This window comes from Aulostomus chinensis, chromosome 15 (genome assembly GCF_037954235.1).
Source record: "Aulostomus chinensis isolate RoL2024-O1b breed Wild chromosome 15, RoL_Achi_v1.0, whole genome shotgun sequence".
In the NCBI taxonomy this organism is placed as follows: Eukaryota; Metazoa; Chordata; class Actinopteri; order Syngnathiformes; family Aulostomidae; genus Aulostomus; species Aulostomus chinensis.
The window spans coordinates 24503184-24519310 of record NC_141334.1 but is presented as its reverse complement, the minus strand read 5'-3'; the positions used below and the strand labels follow the sequence as shown (position 1 = coordinate 24519310).

Here is a 16127-nt window from a genome sequence, read left to right as displayed (position 1 = left end):
TTTTCAGTGCCCTGGGAAATTGACCTGATTGAAGAGAAGCATTTACTATCCTCAATACATCTGATGAAACACAATGAAAAACACTTGATATGATGCCTACAAGCTTGCTAGCTTGTAGGCATCATATCAAGGCAGCACGTCATGGAGTTTAAATTCTGAACCGTTTCTGTCAGAGTTGCATGGTCTACAAGTTGAAATGTTTCTAGATTTCTGAGAAACTGAGGAGGCACTGGTGACATAACTAAGTTGCTTTTGGAGGAGCCACATATTGTTTGTCTTAGCTTCTGAATTTTATCTGTAAAAAAGGCTGCAAAGTCATTGCATGACTTGTTGGACACCAGTTCAGCAGGAATAGATGCCGAAGGGTTTGTCAGTCTGTCGACAACAGTGAATAAGGTGCGGGCATTGTAGGTGTTATTTTTGACCATCTCAGAGAAAAACGACTGTCTTGCCTTTTTCAGTTCTTTGTTATAAATGTGAAGACTCTCTCCATAAATGTCATAGTACACCTGGAGTTTGTTTTTACGCCATCTGCGTTCAGCCTGCCTCCACTTTCTTTTTTGAGCTTTTACCAGAATGGCGCTCCTCCATGGTGACTTTTTTCTGCCAGATATAACTTTGGTCTTAATTGGAGCAATGGCATCCATAACATTCATAACACTGGAGCTAAAACTATCAACAAGGTCATTGACTGAGGCTAAGGGCAGAGTTGTTGATGATGTAAAAGCCTGAGTGAATAATGTACCAGTGCTGTTGTTACCAGACCACTTTCTTATCACCTCTGCTTCACTTTTGCAAAGATTGGCAGGGATAGTCATTTTAAACTGAACACAATAATGATCAGAAAGAGCAACATCACTCACCACAACATCAGAAATGTTCAGACCCTTGGAGATAATTAGATCTAATATGTGGCCCTTGTTATGTGTTGGATCTGTTTCATGCTGGGAGAGTCCAAAGATATCCAGAGTATTTAAGAGTTCCTTTGCATATCCATCTTTCACATTATCAACATGAATGTTAAAATCCCCCACTAGACTAACACAGTCAAACTCAATGCAAATAATAGACAATAGTTTGGAAAATTCATCAAAAAACAGTGCATTATGTTTTGGGGGCCTGTAGATGGTTGATGATATTGCACGACAGGAGGCTCTCAACTGAACTGAAACATACTCTAAGGAGGTGAAACTTCCATATGACATCCTCCTGCATTGGAGGGTTTCATTCAACAAAACTGCAACTCCACCTCCCTTCTTATCCACTCTAGCTTCACTTATGAAACTGAAGTTAGGGGGCGCTGATTCAGTGAGAACTGCTGCACTGTTGTCTTGGCTTAACCACGTTTCAGTAAGGAACATGAAGTCCAGGTTGTGCTGTATAATGTAATCACTGATTAGAAATGATTTGCCTGCTAATGACCTGACATTTAATACTGCTAGCTTTGATATGTTAGAAGCAGTATCTATAGGACCGTGTACTGACTGTGGTTGACATGGAATGAATGTTAAATTTGACATTACCCTGTTTCTTGGCAAATTAAACATTCTTTTTCTATTGCCAGTCATAACGTGAACTGAGGAAGCTTCCAGTATGCTGGGCCCCGACTTTCGCTGGGAATAGTCAGGAGTGACATCATTGGACCCAGAACACATCAGCAGTCAGGGACAGAGAGATCTAAGTGTGCTGAACTCTTATCAGCTTGTGGAGGATGAGTCTGATGCTCATTTTCAGTCTGATGCCTGTATGTGGACGGTGGGGGTGGGGCACGTCTTAAATTCACAGAAGGCCGAGGGTGTTGCAGGGGAATGAGAGGAGAGAAAGTTGCAGTGGGGCGGGGGGTGAGTTGTGTCCCAGCAATGACCAGCTTGTTCATGTGGTCAGTGAAATCCATGAGGGGGATAATGAGGGTGACAACGTGCTCACAGTGGATGGTGACCTTGGTGGAGTTTGGAGGGGTGTAGAAGGTGGACCATCACAGGCACTTTTTGGTGCTGAAGGCAAAGAATCCTCTTCCTCTTCGCCCTGACATGGGGAATCCTCCTTTCGTTCACCCTGACGTCTCTCATCACTGGATCTCATGTCAGCTAGCGGTTGTGCTCCATCCTGATGACATTCATCTCTTGTCTGTATCACCTTGTCCTTGGTGGAAGGAACAGATTGATGACGCAGGCAGAAAGATATGTTGGACATAAACAGTTTGACTCCTGACCTGTTTAGGAAGAGTCCATCTCTCTTGAAAAGATGTCTGCAGTCCCAGAAGAAACTAAAATTGTCAAAAAAGTGCATGGAATGGACATCAGATGCTGTAGATAGCCATGTGTTCAGAGCCATCAACCTGCTGAATCTCTCAGCACCTCTTCTGACAGATGGAAGGGGGCCACGAATGAAGACCTCGACACCCAGAAAGCTGACTGTGCTCAGCAGATCAGTGAAATCTTGTTGAAGCACTTCAGACTGTCGATTAGAATGTCATTCATCCCCGCATGCAAAATGATCTTTTTAACGGTCGTATTTGCTGCAACAATACCAGGGATTCTTGCTGTCAAGTCAGGAACCATATCTCTCGGAAAACAGAGAACCTTCGTGTTTTTACTGCACATGAATCTCAGATCTTTGACAGCGGCATCTCCCACAATCAGAGTTTGGGGCCCAGTTGTTAGCTTGGCCTGCGGCCTGCTAGCTTCTGATTTATGTTCAGACCTTACACTTCTCTGTGGTGATGAGAGGTTTTCCTGTTCATCGGATGGAGATGCAGAGTCTTGCAGTAGTGCAGCATATCTGTTGCGGATCAGAACAGGCTGTTGTACGGGTTGCTTGCTTGTCATCTTTCCTTTAGCAGCTATCCATGACTGTCCTGCTTTGCATTGGTGTTGATGAGGAGGTAGATGGTAGCACTGGCCAGCCAGTAGCATCAGAGATTTCCGGGTGGATGGTTCTGCCTGTTAAACGTCCTTCCATGTTCAAGAGAGCAGATTCCTTCTTTGGCTTCGCTCCTTGGCTGTTCCAGGGAGGACTTTCATCAGAAGATTTACTGCAGAGATCATAACTCTCCGGCTTCTTTGCAGTTTTATCTGTGCTAAGTAGCTGTTTGATAGCATTCTCTTGTCCACTCATTTGTGTAAAATGCAGAGTGGTTTCATTTCCACAGAGTCTGTTAACTTCCACATTTACTTCTAACCTATGTGTGGCGAGACGGGGGTGATGAAGTACAAGAGTTTTTGTTCAGATAATAAGCTAAACCGACAACGGCACCTGGGGAGTTTCGCCCCAGGAGATAGGTTTCATTCAAATTCACCGGGCAAGTCAGGAGGGAAACTAATTTAAAGCTGAGGCTTACCAGGGTGCATGGCCTACCGACTCATGCGGAGGATCCCAAATTATAAACACCTAGACACAAGTGACAATCACACACACACAGCACACACACACTGTGAGGATACCCCAAACCCAGGGGAGCACAGCACACAAAAGGGGGAAGGGGGGTCCCCGCCACCAGGTCACCACCACCACCGGACCTCAGCAACTAAGGAGAAACAAAAAGAAATTAGTGGGGTCGCAACAAAATTCAACAAACAAATATCCAAAAATTATACAAATCAGAAACTACACAACACAAACTACAAACAAAAGAAATAAAGACAAAGGCTGAAAGAATAACCCACTGTTCTACCAAGATGGCAAAACCCAAGAAATTAACAAATTAAGCCAGAAATAACAAAACAGAAATAAACAATATGGGTGGGGGGGGGGGGGGGAGGCTAACCCCACATTTCAGTCATTACATTAAAATTGTTACAAGGAAGATGATAAAACCTTGGCGCAAGCAAAGAAAACAAAAAGAAAACAGAAACAAGGAAATGCAGAAAGCAAAATACAACAATGGCAAAACAATGCAGGAAACAAACTATAAAGGAGACAAAACAATAAAAAACAAAATGTAATAGAGACAAAGCAGCAGCAGTCCTCCGTAGATGGCGCGTTAGTCGCTTAGTTCAAGCCGCGGGCCCGTTCTGCTGGTGCTGCCGTCACTCGCACACCATTGGCTGAGGGCTGGCTATCAGTTAGCGGATTGACCACTAGTACACGCGCACACCAGAAGAGGGAGTACCGCGCAGCTACCAGCGTCCACCTACAATCAGGCTAACGTTAGCCGCGTTAATGATCAGTAACGATAACAGGCAAAGAGGGAGAAACTTACCACAGGAGGCCATTTAGGTGACACACACACGAGCCTGGAGGGCACCAAATCGGCCGCTCTGCAGCACAATACACGATCATTAGCTCAATGCTACGTGAGCCAAGAGCAGCAGGTGAGCAGACAAGCCGCGTTACCTGTCCGAAGCAAAACATCCGGCGCGGAAATGACGTCACCCCTCAGGAGCAGCAAGAGAGAGAGAGATGGGGCAGGGAGGGAATCGCCCCTCTTATGAGTGAGGGCGCCTCCGGTGGTTGGCTGTGCAATTGCCAATTAGGCATGACAGCTCACAGCTGTCTGTACTGCCACATATGGATTTGGGTTTCCAGCACAGTGATCTTCTGCACAAGTTTGTGGAAATCATCAGTGGAGAAGGGTTGCATCCTGATGCTAGTTAGCTTCGGCTCTATCCACTCACTGTAGTGTAGGCTTGAGTTGATGGTGGGCCACGTTCACTCACTCAGTCGTTAGCTATAAAAAAGCTATAAAAACCTTTGAAAATGGCTTGAGGCAACTTAATCCACAAATTCCAGATGATATACTGCTACCAGGACCAGAATTCCACAAAAAGGAAAAGATAGCAGCAGCACAAATAAAGCGAAGCAGGGAGCAGGAGCAAAGCAAAAAGCGTCTGCTGTCAGAGGAGAGCGGAAGTAGTGGGAGTATCCTTAGATCCTTCATTAGCACCCAGTCTGCCGGTTGGATGTTGTGGAGCTGCACTACTGTAGGCTCAGGAAAGGTTGCTTTCACCTTCAGGAAGATAAGCTTCAAAACATGGTTGAGTGAACAACAGTATCTTAACATGTCATCATCCATTCCTGTCAGTGTAAACCATTTTGCGGGAAAAGGGTGTTAGTCATTCGCATCAGACGCCCGGTAAGTATCTCATAAGGAGTCCAGTTGTCCTATGTGGACGACCGCTCATAAACATCAGTGTGAGTGGTAAAACTTCAACCCATGAAAGATCAGTTTCTGCCATTAACTTTGTCAATTTTGTTTTAAAAGTCTGGTTAGCCCTTTCAACTGCCCCTCCATTAGCTGGGTGGTAGGCACAATGTGTTTTCAGATTTATTTGGAGGCTTTCTGAAAGATTTTTAATCACACTGTTAACGAAATGAGATCCATTGTCACTGATTAACATGGATGGAAGTCCCCATCTTGGGGTAACTTCCCACAACAATGCTTTAGCAACTGACGCAGCTGTAGCATGTCTACATGGAAAACACTCACTCCATGCAAGGGTTATAAATTTTGCCTTGTCATTGTTGACATGTTTTCAAAATGGATTAAGTTAGATGAAATCCATCATCAAATGTTCAAAAGGACCCTCTGGTTTAGGATGTGCTGACAAAGGCATTGTTTCACCTCTGCCAATATTACGTGTTGCACAAATTAAACATTTTTTTACAAATATTTTCAGCAAATGCTGAAAATCCTGGTGCATACCATAATTTATTTACAATATCCATCATCCTCCCTTTTGATACATGGTCTCCCAGTACTCCCAAAATCCTTATTCCCTTTCTTAGCTAAATTGATTCATGGTCCTGACCACCACTGTTCACCCAGACTCCAGTAGGGAGTTCACTACATCCTTTCTTTTTCCGAAATGCTTTCTCTCCAGCATCAGCTCCTGTTTAAAGCAAAGAGACATTATTAAGAGAAAAAATGTTATTCTGGATAGACAAGGGTAGCTGCAAAACGGGGGAGACAGGTGAGAGAGCAGCAGATTTTGCAGCCGTATCTGCGGCTGCATTACCCTGTGACACTGGGTCAGCCGACCCTGTGTGAGCTGGACACTTGCATACTGGTATTGAGGCTGGTAGCAGTAATGCAGACAGAAGATTAATAATAAGAGTTTTGTGAGCAATGGGTTTACCTGTAGAGGTAAGGAAACCACGGTTTTTCCACAACGCATGGAAGTTATGACAAACATTAAATGCATATTGGGAATCTGTGAAGACTTTGCTTGTCCTTTACCTAGAATGAAAGCACACGTTAATGCAAACAATTCAGCTGCCTGAGCAGATAGATGACTAGGCAACCGGGCACTTTCAACTCCACTATGTCCCATACATATGGCATAAGAAACACACGAGGAACCATCAGACGGGTTCTTCGGGGCAGAGCCATCTACGAACAACACACAGTCAGGGTTAGACAAAGGTGTATCAAACATTGCATCACATGGTTTTGACACAATGCCAACCACCTCCAGACAAGAAAGAGGTTCTCCATCCTCAGCTGTAGGAAGCAGTGTGGATGGGTCAAGAACCGTACAGCGTTTTAAGGTTACATGCGACATTGTTAGTAGGACATTTTGCCAGTGCAACAATCTTGCTGGTGTTAGGTGAGCGGTTTTTGCTTGAAGACTGAGAGAGTGGACAGCGTGTGGAACATGCACAACAAGAGGACACATAGCAACAATGTCAGCTGTAGCCAAAACTGCTTCAGTGGTGGCTGCTACAGCTCTTAGACACGCTATCATAGCTCTTTCTGTTATGGAAAGTCGCTTTGAATAATAACCAATGGGACACTGTTTGTCACCATGGGACTGTGTAAGAACTGCCGACATAAAACCATCACGTTCAGAAACAAAGAGGTTGTAAGGAGTTGCAGGATTTGGTAATCCTAAACAAGGTGAGCCAGATACAGTTTGTTTTAAGACAGTGAAAGTTGTTTCTGCCTCAGGAGTCCAAGTCAACAAGTCAGTCATAGTCAAATGTTTCCCCCCATGTGTGATATCATATAGGGGTTGGGTAATCTCCGCAAAATCATGAATCCATGGACGGCAATAGCCTGCTAAGCCCAAAAAAGACATCATTTGCTTTTTTGTTTGTGGCTTTGGAACATCCAAGATGGCCTGGATGCGGTCCGGACCTAATCTACGCCCCTCTGGAGTGATAATATGGCCAAAATAACGCGCTGATTGTGCAACAAACTGCAGCTTTTCTTTTGAAACTTTGTGACCATTTTCAGCCAGAAAACAAAGCAGTCCCACTGTATCAGCCTGACAATTCTCTTGTGTAGAAGAACACACCAGAAGATTATCAACATACTGAATAAGTGTACTGCCAAACACTGGCTGCCAATGCGACAAGTTCTCAGCCACAGTTGCAGTAAACGGAGTGGGGCTGGAGGCAAAACCTTGTGGCATTTGCGTCCAAGTGTAACGTTTACCATTGAAAGTGAAAGCAAACCAGAATTGTGAGACAGGGTGAACAGAAATGCTAAAATATGCATTTGCTAAATCAACGACTGTAAACCAACAAGAATCTGCCGGAACCTGTGACATTAACGTTGCTACATTAGGTACAGTTGGAGCTGGATGTTGAACAGCTTCATTTACTGCCCTAAGATCTTGGACTGGTCTCCAACTTCCATTTGGTTTCTTTACAGGCAAGATGGGGGTGTTACATGGTGAATCAGGGCATTCCACAATGGCACTTTGATTTGTGAGAGACTGAATGACAGGAACAATACCTTGATTTGCTTCAGGGCTTAGTGGATACTGTCTTTTATAAGGTCTGTAATTTGACTTTGGTCGGACAATAACAGGAGATGCACCTTTTTATGTTTCCGAAATCAAACTTACTCTGAGCCCACAAAATATCAGGTACTGTTGAAAGCAATGCTTCCTCTTCAGCAGTCAATGGCATAAGCTTAACCTCAGGTGTGTGCATGTGTATTTTGAGAGTCACTTTAGGTGGTGGTTTAGCTTCTAATGTTAATTGCATGCATTGACGATATGTGATAACTGGTTTATCAGCATTGCTATGAGTGTCAGGGTGTGTACTTATGTTAATGTGCTGCTTAATGCTCTGACCTGTGTTGAAGTATGCCGACTTCACCCGGTCCGTTGATGAGAAGAGATCAACTGGAGTCATTTGCTTTAGACAAATCAACACTTTATTTCATACAGCAAAGCAGACACAGATATATCTGGAGACCCCACTACATGCACCGTGAGAGTGCAGCAGAGAGTCTGAATAAGATATTAATAGACAGTAAATATATACTTGAAGCCACACCTTTTTTGCATGCGTAATTTTACACTCATGCATATCACATATATCCTGCCTCCTGCACCGTCAGGTCGTCTTGTCCTGTTGTTTTTGTCATGCCTTGACAGTTCAGGTGCGATTAGCAGCCTGCACAACTTTATACAAACAATCACGTCATGTACTTATACACAATCAACTCCTGATATGGTGGTGACATATGAACAGAACATGATCAAAAGCTCATCATCTCACAATTCCCCCTTTTGTTCTACTTTAGGAGATCACTCTAATTAGTACCATTGAAAATCTGTTTCCTCCTCAGGATCTTCTGGCTCGTCAATTAATAGAGGAATGCCAAGAAACTTTTAATACACTTGATTCAGCTTTAAGCAGTTAAAACACCATGCTGCCTGTGAGGACAGACAAACAATTGTCCATCATTCATGTTGTCGGCCATTCTGGGTGGTATCTTCTTTCTTCTTTCTCTCAGCCACAGGGGTCGACTGCCCTGTGACCTTGCCACTGACTGGGGATTATTTTGCCCCTTTGTTTAGGTCAGGGTTTGATTTCGACTCAGCCGAGTCAGTGCACCGTCTTTGACGGTCTGCGTGGATGTCCTGGACCGATCTGCCTGGTTCCTCTGCCGCTGCGCACTGGCTCCAATGGTACCACGTGTCTCCTTTCCCTCTGAGCCGCACCGCTTGGGACGTCCTCTCAGTCACCTGGAATGGACCGGTCCACCTGGGTTCAGACCACTTCCACTTGATGACCTTCAGCAGGACCCAGTCAGCGATGGGGAGGATGCCCTCGACCTTCGCCTGTCTTTTGTCCCGGACCTGTTTGGAGAAATCTGAGAGATTGAAGTTCAGTAAAATATGCTTTGTGCCCTCTTTCGAATTCCAGCTCCACTGGTGGCAGGCCTGTGCCTGGTCCTGGGAAGTGCTTTCCTGTGGAGAGTTCAAATGGGGTGTAACCTGTTCCCTGATTAACAGAGCATCGAACTGTCATTAGAGCCAACGGTAGAGCATCCAACCAATTTAAATTAGTCTGCGCACAGATTTTAGCCAATCTTTGTTTGATGGTTTGGTTCATTCTTTCAACCTTACCTTGTGATTGAGGGTGATACACGGTGCCAAACGAGTGCTTCAACCTCATCATTGCCTCCACCTGTTGTAGATGTTGGTTTTTGAAATGTGTCTGATCTAATTTTCTGTGGGAAACCGTGCCAAGGAATGTATTGATTCATCAAAAACTTCACCACTGACTTGCTATCCTCCTTTGTTGGCCAAACCTCTGGCCATCCTGAAAACCCATGCACACACATCAACACATACCTGTACCCTCTGACCGTCATCCCCATGTCTGTGTAGTCTATCACTATCTCCCTGCCTGGCCTGGTCTCCAGCGGAAACATACCTGTCTCGGGTTGGATGGTTGGCTTAGAGTTGTACAGGGAACATATGGAACAGCTTTTTACCCAATTCTTTCTCATGTCAGATAAAAACGGATGCCACCATTCTTTCAGATTTTGACTCATCTGAGCCGCTCCCACATGACTGATTCTGTGTCTTCCAGTGCCCGCTCTCTGATTCCAGGTGGCAGTATTAACTATCCATCAGGCCCTCCCCAGAGCCCCTCAGTTTCAAGTCCTCCTCTCTGTCTCCATGTTGTCTTTTCCTGTGGTGAGGCCCCCTTTTGACATCGGCTGAAGTCAGTCAGTGTGACCTGTGGACCATTTTTGTAGTTGGGGCAGGTAACTTGTTGCTTTCTTCGCTGCCGCGTCTGCTTCTCGGTTCCCTGTTGCTACTTCTGTAGTGGCTGTGTCATGACCTTTGCACTTTATGATAGCCACTTCCTGGGGAAATTGCAGAGCTTCTGCTAATTCTCTCATTTCCCGCTTGTGTTTAATTGGTTTGTTGGGTGGCTGACCCGATACCGGTGAGCGTGTTACGTCATTTCCTGCCTGTAATACTGTCGCTGTGTTGTTCGACTCTCTCAATCCTCCCTCAGGTGTACTGCTAACTTAATCGCTTTAAGCACCACTGTATACGACGTTTTGGTGTAATACAAAGGTTTCTGTCACTTAAGTCTTTAGCAGGACTTTGCTCTGAAATTCCTCGTTCTATTTGTTATATTTGCCACAGGTCCACTAGCTCACCTTAGCATACTAGCTATGGCCGCTCTCTCTCTTTCCGCCTCTCCCCCCACCTCTCCCTCTCCCTCCCTCTCCTGCTCCATGTGCCAGATGTTTAGTTACTCCTCTGCCTCCTTTAGTGCTAATGGTACGTGTAAAAAGTGTAGTTTGTTTGTAGTCCTGGAGGCGAGGCTTAGTGAGTTAGAGACTCGGCTCCGCACCATGGAAGCTAGCGCTAGTCCTTTACCTTCAGGAGCTTCTCAGTCCACCTTAGCGGGTGCGGAGCCACCTAGCCTAGCCACGGCTAGCAGCTCCCCCGCAGCTCCCGAGCAGCCGGGAACTAGCCAGTCCCGCTGGGTGACATCACGAGGGAAACCAAGACGCAGTAAGCCCGTGTTTGCCCACCAACCCCTTCATGTTTCCAACCGCTTTTCCCCACTCAGCGACACACCCGCTGAGAGTGAAACTCTTCATGTCGGCTCTGTTGCTCGCAGCCCCGTTGTGAAGCCGACATTAGTCATTGGCAGTTCTGTTCTTCGCAACGTGAAGGTAGAGACTCCAGCGAGCATAAAGTGCATCCCAGGGGCCAGAGCGGGCGACGTTGAGGCTAAAGCTGCTGGCAAAACGTAAGGTTAAATACAGTAAGATTGTGATACATGTCGGCGCTAATGACACCTGGCTACACCAGTCGGAATGAACTAAAGTTAACATGGCTTCGGTGTGCAACTACACAAAAACAATGTCGGACTCCGTAATTTTCTCTGGCCCGCCGCCCAATTTAGCGAGTGACGACATGTTTAGCCGCATGCATTCATTCCATCGCTGGATGTCTAGGTGGTGCTTAGATGACAACGTGGCTTACATAGACGATTGGAGCTCCTTCTGGGGAAAGCCTGGTCTGATTCGGAGAGATGGCGTCCATCCTACTTTGGATGGTGCATCTCTCTTATCTAGGAACATAGGCCAATTTATTAGCAATACTAATCCCTGACAAGCAACCAGAGTTCAGACCAGCAGGCAGAGCTGCAGTTTAACACGCCCCTCTGCTGGTTCCTTCGTGTTGTCACCCACCCACCCTATAGAAACTGTGTCTGCCCTGAGGCTGTATAAGCCTGCACCCAAATCTGGAGGAGTAATTTATATCAACTTAGTTAAAATTAAAACAACTGCTCCAGCAAATCAACCCAATACAACTATTAAATGTGGTTTGCTTAATATTCGATCTCTTGCATCCATGTCTCTCCTAGTGAACGATTTAATTACTAATTATCAGATTGGTGTATTAGCACTCACTGAAACCTGGGTGCAGCAAGATGAGTATGTTATTTTAAACGAATCTTCCCCTCCTGGTTACATTAACTACCATGTACCTCACACCACTGGCCGAGGAGGAGGAGTAGCTGCAATCTATCAGTCAAATTTGGTGCTTAACCCTCGACCTAACAGTTCATATAACTCATTTGAGAGCCTTATTGTCAGCTTTTCCCACCCAGACTGGAAAGCAGAGAAACCACTCTTACTTGCTGTGGTGTACCGTCCTCCTGCACCTTATTCTGAGTTCTTAGAAGAATTCCCTGACTTTCTGTCTAACTTGGCATTGAACTCAGACAAAGTCATTATAGTGGCTGACTGTAACATCCATGTGGACGTCAATGATGATTCTCTGGCCACTGCGTTTAAGTCGCTTCTTGATTCTGTTGGCTTCTGTCAGAGGGTAAACAAACACACTCACACTTTTAATCACATCCTTGATTTAGTACTCACTTATGGAATAGAAGCTGACCGCATCATAGTTCTTCCTCAGAACCCTGTCTTGTCTGATCACTCCTTAATTACATTTGAATTTACTTTAACAAATTATATCCTACCTGGGAAACAGTCCCGCTTCAGTAGATGTCTATCTGACACTGCTGTTTCTAGATTTAAGGAGCTTATTCCAGCAGAGCTTGCTGCCACACCTTGTAGTGGTATAATGGGCAGTTATGCTGATTTCACCCCCTCGCAGGTAGACTATCTTGTGGACAGCACTGCAGCAGCACTCCTTGGGACACTTGATGCCATAGCTCCCCTGAAGAAGAAGGTTATCAACCAGAAAAGAATAGTTCCCTGGTACAGCCCAGAGCTGCGTGCCTTAAAACAGAAGACCAGACAACTGGAAAGGAAGACACATTCCAGCCAGCACGAGGAAGTCCGCCAAGCCTGGAAGGAGAGTTTATTCATATATAAAAAAGAACTCCGTAATGCCAGAAGCGCTTACTACTCGTCCCTGATAGAAAAGAATAAGAACAACCCCAGGTTCCTCTTCAGCACCGTGGGCAGGCTCACCAAGAACCATAGTGCTGTTGAGCCATGCATCCCCCAACTCTCAGCAGTAACGACTTCCTGTCTTTCTTTACTGAAAAGATTGTGAATATAAGAACGAAGATTGCCAGTAATGGAGGACAGACTACAGTCCCCATAGAAGCACCTCCCAGACTTGGTGCATACTTGGACAGCTTCTCCCCCATCGACCTGTCAGAATTAACTTCTGCAGTCACTTCCTCCAAGTCAGCCACTTGTCTGCTGGATCCCATCCCAACAAGCCTCCTCAAGGATGCCTTCCCTCTAGTCAACACTTCTATATTAAATCAAATTAATCTTTCCTTAGTCACAGGTTATGTGCCACAAGCCTTTAAAGTGGCTGTCATCAACCCTTTACTTAAAAAACCTTCTCTTGACCCAGATGTATTAGCCAACTATAGGCCAATATCCAACCTCCCCTACATCTCCAAGATCCTTGAGAAGGTTGTCCTGGAGCAGCTACATGAACATCTGCACAGCAACGAGCTCTTTGAAGCCTTCCAATCTGGATTCAGGGAACACCATAGCACTGAAACAGCACTGGTCAGAGTCTCTAATGATCTTCTTATAGCTTCAGACAGAGGTCTTGTCTCTGTGCTTGTCCTTTTGGACCTCAGTGCTGCATTTGACACCATCGACCACTGCATCCTGCTACAGAGACTAGACCATGACATTGGGATTAAAGGAACTGCCCTAAAATGGTTTAAGTCCAACTTATCTGACAGGTTTCAGTTTGTTAATGTTAATAATGACCATTCGGAGTATAGCAGAGTTACATATGGTGTACCACAGGGTTCAGTTTTAGGACGGATTCTCTTCACTCTTTACATGCTCCCATTAGGTGACATAATCCAGAAGCACTCGATCAACTTCCACTGTTATGCAGATGACACACAACTTTACTTGTCGATGGAGCCAGACGACACAAGCCAGCTTACTCATCTGCAAGACTGCCTGAAAGACATTAAATCCTGGATGTCCTCTAACTTCTTAATGCTCAATTCAGATAAAACTGAGGTAATCATTTTTGGACCTAAACACCACAGGGACACACTCTTGAATCGGATCTCTACTCTAGATGGCATCACCCTAACTCCGAGTACAACTGCAAGGAACCTTGGGGTCATTTTTGACCAGGACCTTTCCTTCAGCTCCCACATAAAGCATGTGACTAGGACCGCCTTCTTCCATCTGCGAAGTATCGCTAAGATTAGGAATATCCTTTCCCAGAGTGATGCTGAAAAACTGATGCATGCATTTATCACTTCTCGGCTGGACTACTGCAACTCTCTCTTGTCAGGATGTCCTAAATACTCTCTAAAGAGTCTCCAGCTGGTCCAGAACGCTGCAGCGAGGGTTTTGACGGGAGTTAAGAAGAGAGAACACATCTCTCCCACTTTAGCTTCTCTCCACTGGCTTCCTGTAGGATCTAGAATCGACTTCAAAGTCCTTCGGCTGACTTATAAGGCTCTCAATGATAAAGCTCCATCCTATTTGAAAGAGCTCATTAGTCCCTACTGTCCGACCAGAGCACTCCGCTCCCAGAATGCAGGTCTTTTAGGGATTCCCAGTATCAATAAAAACAGACTGGGAGGTAGAGCCTTTAGTTACCGGGCTCCTCTACTGTGGAACCAGCTCTCTCCATGGGTCAGAGAGGCAGACACTTTAACTACATTTAAGTCCAGGCTTCAGACCTTCCTCTATGACAGAGCCTTCAGTTAGGACTGGTTCAGGTAGCTCAGAACCATTGATAGCTATGCTGCTACAGGCTTAGACTGCTGGGGGACACATCAGGTTACATGGAGCCCTTCCCTCCTCTCCTCTCCTCTCCTCTCCCCCTCTCTCCTCCTCTCCTCCCTGCACATTTTTGGAACTGTCATTACCACTACTTGTTGCACTTTGTAGTTTGGCCTTGGTGTCTCGCAGTCTCTCTGTGTTTCCACAGATCCACCAGAGCCCCAACCGCCGCCTGCATCACCCCCCCCCCTCTTATTCCCTACTGTTACACCGGCCTGCACTCCCCTTCCATGAACCAGTCTGCCATCCAGTCCCCCATCAAGCTGGCTTGCTCTCCCTGCCTCCCCTACCAGAAGCTTCCTTCTTCAGCTGTTATTAACATTTCCATGTTTCCCACATTCTGCATTGTAAACTGTTTTCTTGTCTGTAGCAACATCTACTGCACGTCTGTCCGTCCTGGGTGAGGGATCCCTCCTCTGTTGCTCACCCTGAGGTTTCTCAGATTTTTCCCTGTTAAAAGGGTTTTCTATGGAGTTTTTCCTCAGTGGATGTGAGGGTCTAAGGGCAGAGGATGTTGTTATGATGCCATGTGAAGCCCTTTGAGACAAACTGTTTGTGAAAACGGGCTATACAAATAAAATTGCCTTGCCTTGCCTTGCCTTACCTGCCGTGAGGAGTCCTGCTCTGATCCATTGTCCCAGTTCCACATGTGCTGCTCCGGCGGCATAGGCAGAGTCCGTATAGATGTTTATTTGTTTTCCTTCTCCTAGTTTGAGAGCCATTACCTCTGCTTTTTGCTGTCCTTGCAGTTGCCAGGCCTCTATTGTCACCCAGTTGGGTACTTCCTTCTTCACCACTGCGTGTCCTGCTTTCAGTCCACATTTTTCATCTTTGTAGCAACATTCGTCTGTGAACATTTCTTCAGCATCTGTTCATGGTTGAGCTTTCAGATCTGGTCGTACTTTTTCATCCTTTTGTACTTTGTGTTCACACTCACACAGGGATGGGTGGAAGATGACGCTGTAGGTAACGGCAGCCACTCCGAACACTCTGAGCACTGTTTTGTTTCTATTGTTCTTTTTGTTTCCTTTGCTCACCTCAATTTCCTTAAACGTATATCCTATGGATATGACAATTTTACAGACAAGAGCCGGCACTCTCGCCTATTCTAGAGTGGAGTTACTGGCTCTTAAAAACTTCAAACACAGACACAGACACAACGTCCCAGTGGAGCTGCGGAGACGCTACAGAGGCTGCAAGGCTGGGGCTAAGCTAAAGGTGCAGCTGGCAAGAAACCAGAGGCGCTTCAAACCATCGCTTCCCTCCGTGATTATGGGCAACATCAATTCGCTACAGAATAAGATGGACGAGTTTGTCGCTCTTGAAAACCAGCGGATCTACCATGAGTGCAGCTTGTTCATCCTAATGGAGACATGGCTAAACGATATTATACCGGATGCTAACGTGGATCTGTGTGGTTTCACTGCGGTGAGAGCAGACAGGGACATGAGGGCATGTGGGGAAAAGCAAAGGTGGAGGACTTATTATCTACACCAACAACCGTTGGTGTAACCCTGGCCATGTCTCAGAGAAGGTGGTTTTGTGTTGCCCTAATCTGGAGCTGCTAGCCGTTAGCATGAGGCCATATTACCTGCCGAGGGAGTTCAGTCACGTGATTTCCCCCAGTACACCCCCCTGGTCAAAAGACAGGCAG

General features: G+C 45.7%; 1 long non-coding RNA gene across 1 annotated transcript; it reads right to left on the bottom strand.

The window, feature by feature from the left end:
- Positions 1-3295: 3295 nt before the first annotated feature.
- On the bottom strand, positions 3296-4369 carry LOC147249249 (uncharacterized). Its single transcript, XR_015109261.1, has 3 exons — positions 4336-4369; positions 4202-4259; positions 3296-3526 (listed from the first exon to the last, which is right to left on the bottom strand). It is a non-coding gene; the product is annotated as an uncharacterized LOC147249249 (long non-coding RNA).
- Between the last annotated feature and the right edge of the window lie 11758 nt (positions 4370-16127).